At 40.2% G+C, this 12,261-nt stretch overlaps 1 pseudogene; it reads right to left on the reverse strand.

The window, feature by feature from the left end:
* LOC133067966 (cytosolic iron-sulfur assembly component 2B-like) overlaps positions 1–5,368 on the reverse strand; it is a 66,863-nt pseudogene extending 61,495 nt beyond the window's left edge.
* Between the last annotated feature and the right edge of the window lie 6,893 nt (positions 5,369–12,261).

Below are 12,261 nucleotides of genomic sequence, written 5' to 3' on the forward strand. Positions count from 1 at the left end.
TTACCTGGTGACTTGTTTATTTTGGTTTTATTATTTAGTTTCTCAGGAGTTTCCTCTTGCTCTTTCAATTGAGAGTAATTCTTCTGCCCTTCCATTTTGCTTAGCTGAGGTGTAACAGTTACAATCACGGTCTTACACGGGTGTTGTTATGTGTGGTGTCCTTGCTCAGCGAGTGTGTGCCCGTACTTTGGCAGGGCCGGCAGGATTTAATGTGAATGACAGACTCCTCAGGCTGTGCTGTTAGTTATCACCTTGGTATGGGGTGGGGCTGGAGATGGGGGTGTGAGCTCTGTGTGAGGTGGGACTTCCTCTCTGCTCCGTGGCTGTCACCTCCCTATCGAGGAGAGAGTCTGTTTCAAGTGTCTGGAAGAGAATTTGAGCTGGTTCTGTTCTCTTTAAGCATCTGTTTTCCCCTCTTCTAGCATCAGGACTCTTGCTCCAGAAAGGCGAGTGCTGAAAAAATGGGGCCCTGTTCAAAGGTCATTTTTTGTTTAACAGTTACATTTCAGTGTATAGTATTTATGTAAAACACATCTCTATCTCATACCAATCTGTGTGTTCATATGTGTTAGGTTTCCCTGTGTGAAATGATACATTGTTTCTAGACAGAGGAGGACCCAGATGGAAAAACAAAGCAATACAGAAGAAAACAAAACAAAGAAAAAAGTCTAGTTATCTCAAAGGAGGAAAGGATGCCTCCAGGAGGCCCAGCAGGGAAAAGAGGGAGGTTTCTTTTTTTAATTAAACTGGAGTATCGTTGCTTTACAACTTATGTTAGTTTCTTCTGTACAACAATGTGAATCAGCTCTATGTATACACACATCCCTCTTGAGCTTCTATATTATCTTTCATAATTTAAAATGTTTGTATCAGAAATCTATATGACATACTTTTTAAAAGCCTTAAATACAGATATCTAAGGAAACTTAATTGATTTTATTTCAGTCAATAGCCATGTAGCAAGCTGACACTGTCAGAATTCCTCCATCCAACTAACTCATTTGCTTGAAATCACAAGTGTTCAATGGTTGTTTATTTGTTGTAGATGATGATCCTTCTGCTAGTGATGTTCCTTCCTCATTTTTACAGGACAGAGTTGATTTTCACTCCCCACAGCTTTTGCTTAAGTTCCCAGTTTACACAAAAGGAGCTCTGCAGCTAAATCAGAGCAATGCTGCATTAATAGTAACAGCACACATTTATCAACTATTTACTATCTGCCTTGCTCTGTTCTGAGATCTGTGTGTGTACAGACTCACTGAATCTTCTAAACAAAGAGTCCCCAACCTCCAGAATCTAATGCCTGATGATCTGAGGTAGAGCTGATATAATAATAATAGAAATAAAGTGCACAAGAAATGTAATGCTCTTGAATCATCCTGAAGCCATCCACCTGCTGCCCCTCAGTCTGTGGGAAAATTGTCTTCCACAGATCAGGTCCCTGGTGCCAAAAATGTTGGGGGGCCATTGTTCTAAACAACCCTGTAAATAGCAAAAGTGCTATTTATAGATGAGGAAACTGAGTCAGGAAATGCTTAGGCAATGTGGCTGAGGTCACAGAGATACTAAGTACAAGCAGCCTTATTGTACCAGCTCTGTTGTACAGCTTTAGTGTACAGCTGTATTGTACCAGCTTTAATCCAGGAAGTCTGGCTCCACCATGCTCAGCTGCATGCTCCACAACACCGGGGTCAATAAGCTGGTCTCAATCAAGCACCCAAAACTTCTGCTTTGACCACAACCATTTCCAGAATTTCTTCCTTTCTTGCATTAAGTCTCAAAGAGTGAGGTGCAGCCACTTGGGCTGGCATACAAGTTTCCTCGTGATCTTACGTCTTCTCTGTACCTACCTCTCCTGCAGTCTCATCTTTCACCACCTCCTTCTAACTCAGGGTCCAGTCGTACTGAGCTGCCTGGAGTTTCTCAAAGGATCCACACTCATTTTTGCGTCCCTGAGTCCATAGTGCTTCCCTTGTGTGGATAGTCTCCTTTCACTCCCCTATGCCTGACGGACACCCTCTCATCCATAAGAAGCAGAACACACCTTATGTTCCCTTGGCTCCTTCTTACCTTGAAACAATCTCTCTCCCCTGGGCCCCCACTTACACACACACGAGGCATGGCTGCTATGACCTGTGTTTGTCCATCAGAGCGTTTGTCCAGCTGTGTTCTGGTTACCTGGTGGCATCTCTTTTTTTCCTCAACGCTGGGTACTCACTGTTGGTAGTGACCTTTTGTCCCCATCTCCTTGTTCAATGTGTCCATAAATAGTAGGTGCTCAATAAAAGTCTTGTAAATGAATAAATAAATAAAAACTTCTAAGGGAGAATTGAATCTGCTTGACATCACCCTGCCACATGACTAATTTTGCAAGGCACTCTGTGATAAAAAGCAGTGGTTGCTACTCCTTCTAAGTTGATTTAAATAATGGGAATGATAGATAGGAAAGGTTGCAGTTAATAAAAAAAAATAAGCACTTTCTAAAATTCTGCTTGGGGACTCAACAGCTCAATAATTTGAACTTCCTACCTCTTCCATAAAATATTTTTGTAAATATATTTGACAATGATAGCACTCTTGCTGATTTATTAAAGGTCTATTCCGCTCTTCTGGCACATTATTACTGAAAGCCATCAATGAATCATGTACAGTTTTGGTTTATTTTGGACTTTCTTTGGTGTTATTCTGAACTCTAGGCTGGCAGTCACCTTTAAATGTACATGTATGGTAGGTGTTTGTAGCTGTTTTCTTCCAAGTCACTTAAACTCTCTGCCCCCATATTTTTATCCAACGAGTTAGAAATGTTAGAGCTCTATAACTGCTTCTAGAATGATTTTGAGACAAAAAATTCAATCCTTTGTATAAAAATATTACTAATACAAATTTTATCACTGCAGATGGTGACTGCAGCCAAGAAATTAAAAGATGCATGCTCCTTGGAAGAAAAGCTATGACCAACCTAGACAGCCTATTAAAGAGTGGTGACATTACTTTGCTGACAAAAGTTCGTATAGTCAAAGCTATGGTTTTTCCAGTAGTCATGTATGGACTATAAAGAAAGCTGAGCACCAAAGAATTGATGCTTTTGAACTGTGGTATTGGAGAAGACTCTTGACAGTCCCTTGGACTACAAGGAGACCCAACCAGTCAACCCTAAAGGAAATCAGTCCTGAATATTCCTTGGAAGGACTAATGCTGAAGCTGAAACTCCAATACTCTGGCCATCTGATTCGAAGGACTGGCTCATTGGAAAAGACCCTGATGATGGGAAAGATTGAAGGTGGGAGGAGAAGGGGACGACAGAGGATGAGATGGTTGGATGGCATCACCGACTCGATGGACATGAGTTTGAGTAAACCCCGGGATTTGGTGATGGACAGGGAAGCCTGGTGTGTTGTAGTCCATGAGGTCACAAAGGTAAGACACGACTCAGCTACTAAACTGAACTGTATATAAATTTTTGCCTAAGAGAGATTTACTCGTAAGAATTTGTTTTATGCTAAACTGTATGGTGTAGTTTTATTACTAGACCCAGGGAAACTGAGGCACAGAGTGGGTAAACAATCTGTGCAAAGTCCCACAGCTAGTAAAAAGTGAAACCAGAATTCAAACCCTGATGGTCAGCCTTCAGAGATCATGCATACAAATACTGAACTACCTTGCCACTCACAGGTGGTTATACTTTAAAGGGTTGAAAAAAATCTGGCACAAATCCAACAAGGAAATTAATTCACTAAGAGACACAATTACTGTGTTTTTACTCACAGCATTATCTATAGTGGTTATATGACCTTCAGTAGTCCACTGCATTTCTCTCGAATTTTCTCAGGCAATTTTTAGCCCTCACACTCAGTAGTATTCCATGGTGAATACTCTTTCTTTAGGACATACCTATTTGGGAATAAAATAAGAGGGAGTAGACTGTTTGTAGGATTTGAACCCCACCTGACATTGTAGCAACACCTTTAGCCGTGTCTGGGAATCTCCTGTTGATTTCACAAGTTCTTCGTGGTACCTGCCACATCACTTTCCACTGTCCTCCGTGATGGGGACTCTGCTGTTGCTATGACTTCTTGGAGTGTCTCAGGATCCTCACTGCTGTGTCCCTATGAAGGTTCACAGCAGGGAAGCACTTGCCTCATGACCCTGGAGCTGCTCATTCTCCTACTTCCAAAACTCTCTCTCTCACACACACACACATACACACACACAGACGTACACACACCCTTTCAGCCTGCAGACCTGTGACCACTAATAATCAGCAACGTGGGTGGAAGGTGCTCAGGAGAGGCAGTTTTAGACACCTGCAAGCCAAGATCCTTTGACATGAAATGGGTCCCTCTTATCTGTGCTTCACTTTATTAAACAGGTGACAAAGCTAGACTAGTCTGCCTACTCAATTCTCACATAGAGTTGAGTTAATTAGTTTTTGCAGTTTCTTACTGGTAGCTGGTTCTTTTTTCTAAGTTTATAGTAGTTAAATCAGTGAACAAATTACAGTCTGCTAGGAATCGTTTGCTCTTCTTAATGTCTGTAGCATTGTCATTGGACCAAGGTTATGTTCCTGACATGTCTTCCTTTCTGTTGACTTCTTCCTCAGTCAGGATCTCGGTCATAAACACAACTTGGATTTAAACTGGGTCCTCCCTCACTCAAACCTATACTGTGAAAACACCCACAACCGTGCATAACTGTGCTATCCTCCCTGAGGACAAGTAGATTTGTGTGTGTGTGTGTGTGTGTGTGTGTGTGTGCAGACAGAAAGAGGGGAGGGTATTGTCACTAATACAGGGTGTGATCATAAAGGTGAGTGCACACCGCAAAGGGTAAGACATTAGTCACATCACAAGAATTTCTGTATTTTGGCATCCCTAAAATCCCTGGAATTTACTGAAACTGTCCACCCTTGAAGAAGGCAAGTAAGAATGATGACAACTTCAAACTTGAACCAGTTGGTTAGTATACAGGATTCCCTACCATCTAGCAGAAATCCCTGGCAAACCTCATGAAGAGGAGGACAGATAACTGATCACCAAGAGCTCCAAGCGCACAGAACCATCGGAGACGGAGCACCTGGCCGTCTCCCGGCCGTGGCCAGGTGGCGGGCACGGAGGCAGCCACGGGGCTCGCTGCACACCAGGATGGAGCAGATGAGCCCCGCTCTGCTCGGACGTTGGGCCAGGTACGCCTGCCACGGTCCCAGGAGGAGGCCGGCTCCAGCGGGAGCTCACAGCATCCTCTTCCACTTCAGAGTAAAAGCTGCTATCTCATTTATTCAGGATGGGCCCGGATTCTTAATTGGACAGGTGTGTGAGGGAAGCTGGCTGTGAGCACAGCGTGCTCTACCATCCAACTTTTCTGTCGACATCCTTTCCGCACTTCCTGTCAGGCTGACCTTAATTCTGGCAGGTCAGGCACCGGCAGGCGGCAGGGCTGGCCAAGAAGGAGAGAAACACGAAGTTGTGAAAATCAAACGCCAGCCCACCGGAGCGATTTCCCCCTTTTCTCAAGTTTCCAAAGGCCAGAGGAAAAAAGCTATGGTCTCGTCTCTTCTTTGTCTAGGATCTGCTCTTCCGAGTCACCATCTGTTGACTTTGATTAGTTGGCTTTTTCCAGATAAATCTCTGTCACCTTGAATACATGTGGGGGATGGAATTAGGAGAGAGAGGAAATGGGAGGGAGGGAAGAAGGAAGGAGGGGGGAGATGTTGTTTCATTCTGGGAGAGATAGACTCATTGGAAGGATTAGCTGAGATTGAAATAGTATTTTCAGAGAATGTGAAGGAGAAAGGGAAGGAAGAGGAGGGGAAGGTGGAAGAAGGAAATGGACATTGATTCAGTCAGCCTCCAAAGGGATGGTGGTAGGTGTTTGTAAATATCCAACAGCCTTGCTCACTCCCATTTCAGGGAGAAAAACAAAGCTCTTCAAATACAATACCCGAAGCCATTTATTCTCCTGCAGTCTAGTTTACTAAGGCACTGGTCACCTGGGTTTCATTTTTGCCTCTCGCATTGATATTCATTGTATGACTTTGAACATTTGCCACTGCTTTCATAGATCTAATTTTCCCTAATGGGAAAAATAGATTAGGAATACTATACTAGCCCTCCCCTGAGAACAGACAAGAAATACTGCCTCGAGGAAATATCAATGGAATGGGATCTAGCTGTCTACAGAGTGTTATTATTGATGCTCTTTTGGAAGGCACTCATGGTTATCCAGACTGGGAAACAGGCCAAATTGAAACTGCACCACCTTTTCTCCAAACAATTAAGTAGTTGCCATTTATCACTCCCTGGAAATAATGTCTTCAACACTGTAGGTGAGGTGTGCAGATTAGTCAGACGGTTCCCAGGTAATTACTAGAATCAAATGCTCTTGAGCTTAACATGCTCCTGAGAACCCCATGATCTCCCACCGACGCAGCCAGGACATCAGAGGCGAAGCGCCCAGATGCTGCTCCTTGCATCTGCCGTGCTGGCTCACCCCAGTTACCTTGTGTGTGACAGCTGTTCCAGGGATGATGAGATATTCCTTACTCACCAAAAATGCTTCAGCCTTGCAGCTTCCCCCGGGATCTTCTGGTGACAGAAGGGTAACACTCATCATCCCCCTAGGACCACAGGCAATAAAAAAAAGTTAGATTCAACCAGCTAGTCTCCTTATGGGTTCTATGCAAAACTCAGTCTTCCCTGGTGACTTGTGACCTTGGAGTTGACCTATGTGATAAGGCTCTCCAGGCCTCATCTGGATCTTCTGAACACAGCAGACTGCAATGTGTGTATTACCATATGTGAAATAGATCGCCAGTCCAGGTTCAATGCCCGAGACAGGGCACTCAGGGCCAGTGCACTGGGATAACCCTGAGGGATGGAATGGGGAGGGAGGTGGGAGGGGGTTCCAGGATGGGGACACATGTACACCCATGGCTGATTCATGTCAATGTATGGCAAAAACCACTACAATATTGTAAAGTAATTAGCCTCCAGTTAAAATAAATAAATTTACAAAAAAAAAAAAAAAAAAAGGTCATCTTGCCTCTAATGAAAAAGTTCCCTCTAAAGTTAATCTGTTTTACAGACATTCATTTCAGCTTATGGGCAGATGCAGAAATGTTTTGGGGCTTCCCAGGTGGCACAGTGATAAAGAATCCTCCTGCCAATGCAGGAACCACAGGAGACATGGGTTCAGTTCCTGAGTTAGGAAGATCTCCTGGAGGAGGAAATGGGAACCCACTCCAGTATTCTTGCTTGGGAAATCCCATGGACAGAGGAACCTGGCAGGCTACAGTCCATGGGGTTGCAGAGTTCGACATGATTGAACACATATGCATGCATAGCAGGATTTTATTTTTCTCTCACCATGCATTTTCCTAAAATGAGGCAATCCAAGTTAAAAAGAAAAAAAATCTGTACAAAATGATTCCCCAAAAAAAGACATTTGAAAGTGAGTTAAGATTTAAATTTAGTGGAAGTTAGACAGGAGCATGGACACCATAGAGAAGAGAAATCAGAAAAAAACATGATTAGGGGAAATAAACAATTCACATTTAATATTACTTTCTAAGATCATGATAGCAAATAATAGTTATAACTAACATTTCGTTCCTTATTCTGCTAACCACTTTGCATGCACTACTTCATGTAATCCTCAATTTTAGGACTAGTGCTAATGGCTAAGAAAGAGTTAGAATTACAGATAAAAATTCCCTCCATACTCAGTAGTTTTTCTACTTCCTGTTTTATCAGTTTTTTATAATATAGTCTCTAGAAATGTATCTTTTAAACCAGGACTCTTGATTGGAATATGAGCTAAAAAGAGTGGAAATCATTTAGTGTGGAAGAGATAAGGCGTTGTTTCTAAGACAGGGTTCAAGGGAAGCAGGTACCTATGTTTTCAGATGCTGGAAGGGATCCTAGAGTTCTTGAGGTCATTGCACCTGCCTCCTGGAGACTCTTGTCTCATTCATCCCAGAAACAATAAGAATTGCTTTTCTAAAAAAAACAAACTGAAACAAACAAAACACCAACCGTGGTGCTATGGCCAACATGGCCCCCCAACCAAATGATTACCCTCCCTAATGCTTGTTTTATTCTTCTACATTTTCTGTTTTTTGGTGTACAATAGGCACTAAAATGTCATGACCCACATGGACCATGGGTGATACTGGCAACCTGTGATCAAGATTTTAGTTGCAGGGTGAGAGAAAAATAAAACACTTCTATATCTGTCCACAAGCTGAAATGAATGTTTATAAAACAGAGATAGTAAAAGACAGAGAAGTCTGGCATACCACTATCCATGGGATTGCAAAGTGTTGGACATGACTTAGCAACTGAACACCACCACCTGATTGAAGAATGCTGAAGAAAAGGTGGGCATCTTTTGTTTATCCAGAGGATATTTACACCAAAGGATGTACTTTAAATCATCCAAAGGAGAATCATTAACTTTTAGTCCTCAGATTCTTTTCCTACCTCTTACATTGCTCAGCACAGCTCCCCTAACCCTCACAGTGGATATCATTACTTTATTAATCTTCTAAAAGCACTTTTTCATAGCATTTTCATATTAATTCAGGTTTACATAATTATATGTTAATATATGTTTTCTTCAAATTGACTCTGAGCTCCACAAGAGCAGTAACTGCATTTGTCTTATTTAGTGCTTTTTCTCAAGGATCTACTTTACACATGGTATATAATAGGTGCATAGTAACTCTCTCTGCAATCAGTCAATGAATCCATATATCCTGTTTCACTTAACAGGTTTATTGTTAACATTCATACATACGTATCACTTCTTTCTCAATATACCTGAACATAAACCAATCACCAAGACCAATTGACTCCACCTCTTCAATATGTCTAAAATTCATACTCTTCTCTTAATCTTCTTATTACCCCATCTTTTGTTACATATAATATGTTTATACTTGAAGTACTAAGAAAACTGTTATCTAATTCCCCACCCTTTGTTGTTGTTATTTTTGAGTCGCTAAGTCAGGTCTGACTCTTTTGCAACCCCATGGACTGTAGCCTGACAGGTTCTTCTGTCCATGGGATTTCCCAGGCAAGAATAGACTAAAGTGGGTTGCATTTCCTTCTCCAGGGGATCTTCCTGACCCAGGGCTCAAGCCTGCATTTCCTGCATTGCAGGCTGATTCTTTACTGCTGAGCCACAAGGGAAGCCCTCCTCACCCTCTAGCTTTCCCAAATTCAACTCAATCCTGAATAAGTCACAACACATAGCACTCATCTGCTTAAATTCCTTAACACTGCCCATAAATTTTAAACAAGATGATGGCAAGCATAGCAACCAAATCAAGGAAGACCTGAGGATGTCTTGAGTCAAACTAATTGACTAAGACCATGTCTTTCTAAATGACCTGCCTTGGCTCTTTTTCACATTTGCCTGAACAGGTTTTACAATTCCCCGCCCCCCTCCCCTTTTTTTTGCCTGGATACTATTTCATCGTATGTCACTTTGAGGATTTTAAGCAATTTATTTCAAAGTCTCATTCATGTTGCTTAATTATCTCTAATTTTGAGGGGCATGAAGTATATTGTTTACTGGATTTATAGATTGTCTTTCATGGGTTTGAGAGTAAAATTTGATTTTAGAGTAGTTTAGCTTTAGAGAAAAATTGATTAGAAAATACTGAGAGCTTTTATGGAGGCTACACCCAATTTCCCCTCTTATTAACATCTTACATTAATATAGTACAGTTGTCACAACTAATGAACAGATATTGATGCAGTATTGTTAAGCAAAGTCCATACCTTATTTAGATTTTCTTGGTTTTGACACAATGTCTTTTTTCTTTTCCAGGATCCCAGTTATTATTCTTAATAACCATATTACACTACTCATTATCACATGGATTATTCTAGTTTCTTCCTTGGCTTCTTTGTAGCATCTTATTCCAATATTATGAAATTTGGATCTCAACTCTCATCATCTTTTAACTTAATTGTTTAGTTTCAGGATACATATATAGTGGTTTCAGAATTGTTAATCATATGGTAGAAAGAAGTAACTTTATCTAATTAGAGTACGTGCTTATGTACAGTTCTTTTGACCTTAAGTATTAAAGACTCCACTCATTTCTGAAATTACTTAGTTCAGCATCTTTCCACCACCACGCACAACTTAGATCATTTGTCACATGCAGTAGTACATCCTGAGGCCTCTCAAACACTTAAATGATATTTTAAATTTTTGTACACATTAAAAGTCATTCCTTTTGCTACCAAAGTCTATGGGTAATGGCAAATGCATGTTGTTACACATCCCTCATTACAATATTATACAGCATGACTTCATCACCCTAAAAAATGCCCTGTGGTTCAGTTACTTATCCTCTCTCTCCTTTGAGCCCTTGGAAATCACCAATCTGTTTACCATTTCTACAACACAATAATCATTACTAGCTAATATCAAGATTGCCGGGAGAAATATCAATAACCTCAAATATGCAGATGACATCACCCTTATGGCAGAAAGTGAAGAACTAAAGAGACTCTGGATGAAAGTGAAAGAGAAGAATGAAAAAGGTGGCATAAAGCTCAACATTCAGAAAACTAAGATCATGGCATCCAGTTCCATCACTTCATAGAAAATAGATGGGGAAACAGTGGCAGATCTCATTTTTTTGGGCTCCAAAATCACTGCAGATGGTGACTGCAGCCATGAAATTAAAAGACGCTTACTCCTTAGAAGGAAAGTTATGACCAACCTATACAGTATATTAAAAAACAGAGACATTACTTTGCCAACAAAGGTCCATCTAGTCAAGGCTATGGTTTTTCCAGTAGTCATGTATGGAAGTGAGAGTTGGACTATAAAGAAAGCTAAGCGCCGAAGAATTGATGCTTTTGAACTGTGGCGCTGGAAAAGACTCTTGAGAGTCCCTTGGACTGCAAGGAGATCCAACCAGTCCATCCTAAAGGAAATCAGTCCTGAATATTCATTGGAAGGACTGATGTTGAAGCTGAAACTCCAATACTTTGGCCACCTGATGCGAAGAGCTGACTCATTTGAAAAGACCCTGATGCTGGGAAAGATTGAAGGCAGGAGGAGAAGGGGACGACAGAGGATGAGATGGTTGGATGGCATCACTGTTGTGATGGACGTGAGTTTGAGTAAACTCTTGGAGTTTGATGAACAGGGAGGCCTGGCATGCTGCAGCTCGTGGGGTCACAAAGAGTCGACACGACTGAGCGACTGAACTGATACTGATACTGAACTGAGCTTGTATTTTAAATTTAAATTTTATTGACATGTCACTACTCTAGTATTCATAGCATTAAGAATTTAAGAATTTTATTGAACCTTTATTTCATTCTTTAAAAGCAATGCATCATTGAAGGAGATTTTTATATTGAAGTTCTTAATTTCTTGTAAAAATGTTATAGAATCAGAATTTCAAATTTCCTATCTCAATATTTCAGAATGAAAAAACCCCAAATCATATATCATATTAATGTCCATGAGAAATCATATTCCATTTAGACAAATAAAGGATATAAAGAGTATGAGGAAAGTTAGGGTAGTTTTTTGAATCAAAGTGAGAACTAGCATAAATTACACATATTAATAAGATTTTTATAAGTGTGAATTTACAAGGTCTAACATTTTAAACACAAGCTTGTCAAAATAATTTCTATCCACTCCTAATCATTTCTGGCAGTTGAAAGATTTTTTATAGTTACTCATTTACAATCAAGAACTACTAAGTTCTTTTTGTTTACAAAAAAGAACTACTAAGTTCTTTTAAAAAACACTATTTAAAGCTTCTTATCACCATTAATCAAAATCTGTTGTGTACAAAAATCTTAGTGATATCATTAAATGTGCCAGCTGAGTGTGTCTATTTAGTATTGCCAACATACTCTATAATGACTGCAGAATTAATCTAGCAGCTATAATGTCATTGCTCATGTACCATATTGTCGGTACTTTAAAATGATTCTATTAAAATTTTTAATAACAAACATTATGTTAATAACATATAAAAACAATTTCATATTCATAGCCTTTAAATTTTTCTATAAAGGTGATTTAACCATTCTATTTCTTGTGTGCAAGATATTTTTCTCATTCAGAAGACATGTGGTTTTGATTCCTATGCCTGGGGACAGATAAAAAGAGAAAATATGCACAAATTATTAACAGGAAGTGGTGAGTATTTGAGTGGAGTTGAGTTAAGGCAAAGGAGGGTTAAGAAAAAAAATACAAATAGAATTTTATTTATTTAAC

This window comes from Dama dama, chromosome 2, assembly GCF_033118175.1.
Source record: "Dama dama isolate Ldn47 chromosome 2, ASM3311817v1, whole genome shotgun sequence".
Lineage (NCBI taxonomy): Eukaryota > Metazoa > Chordata > Mammalia > Artiodactyla > Cervidae > Dama > Dama dama.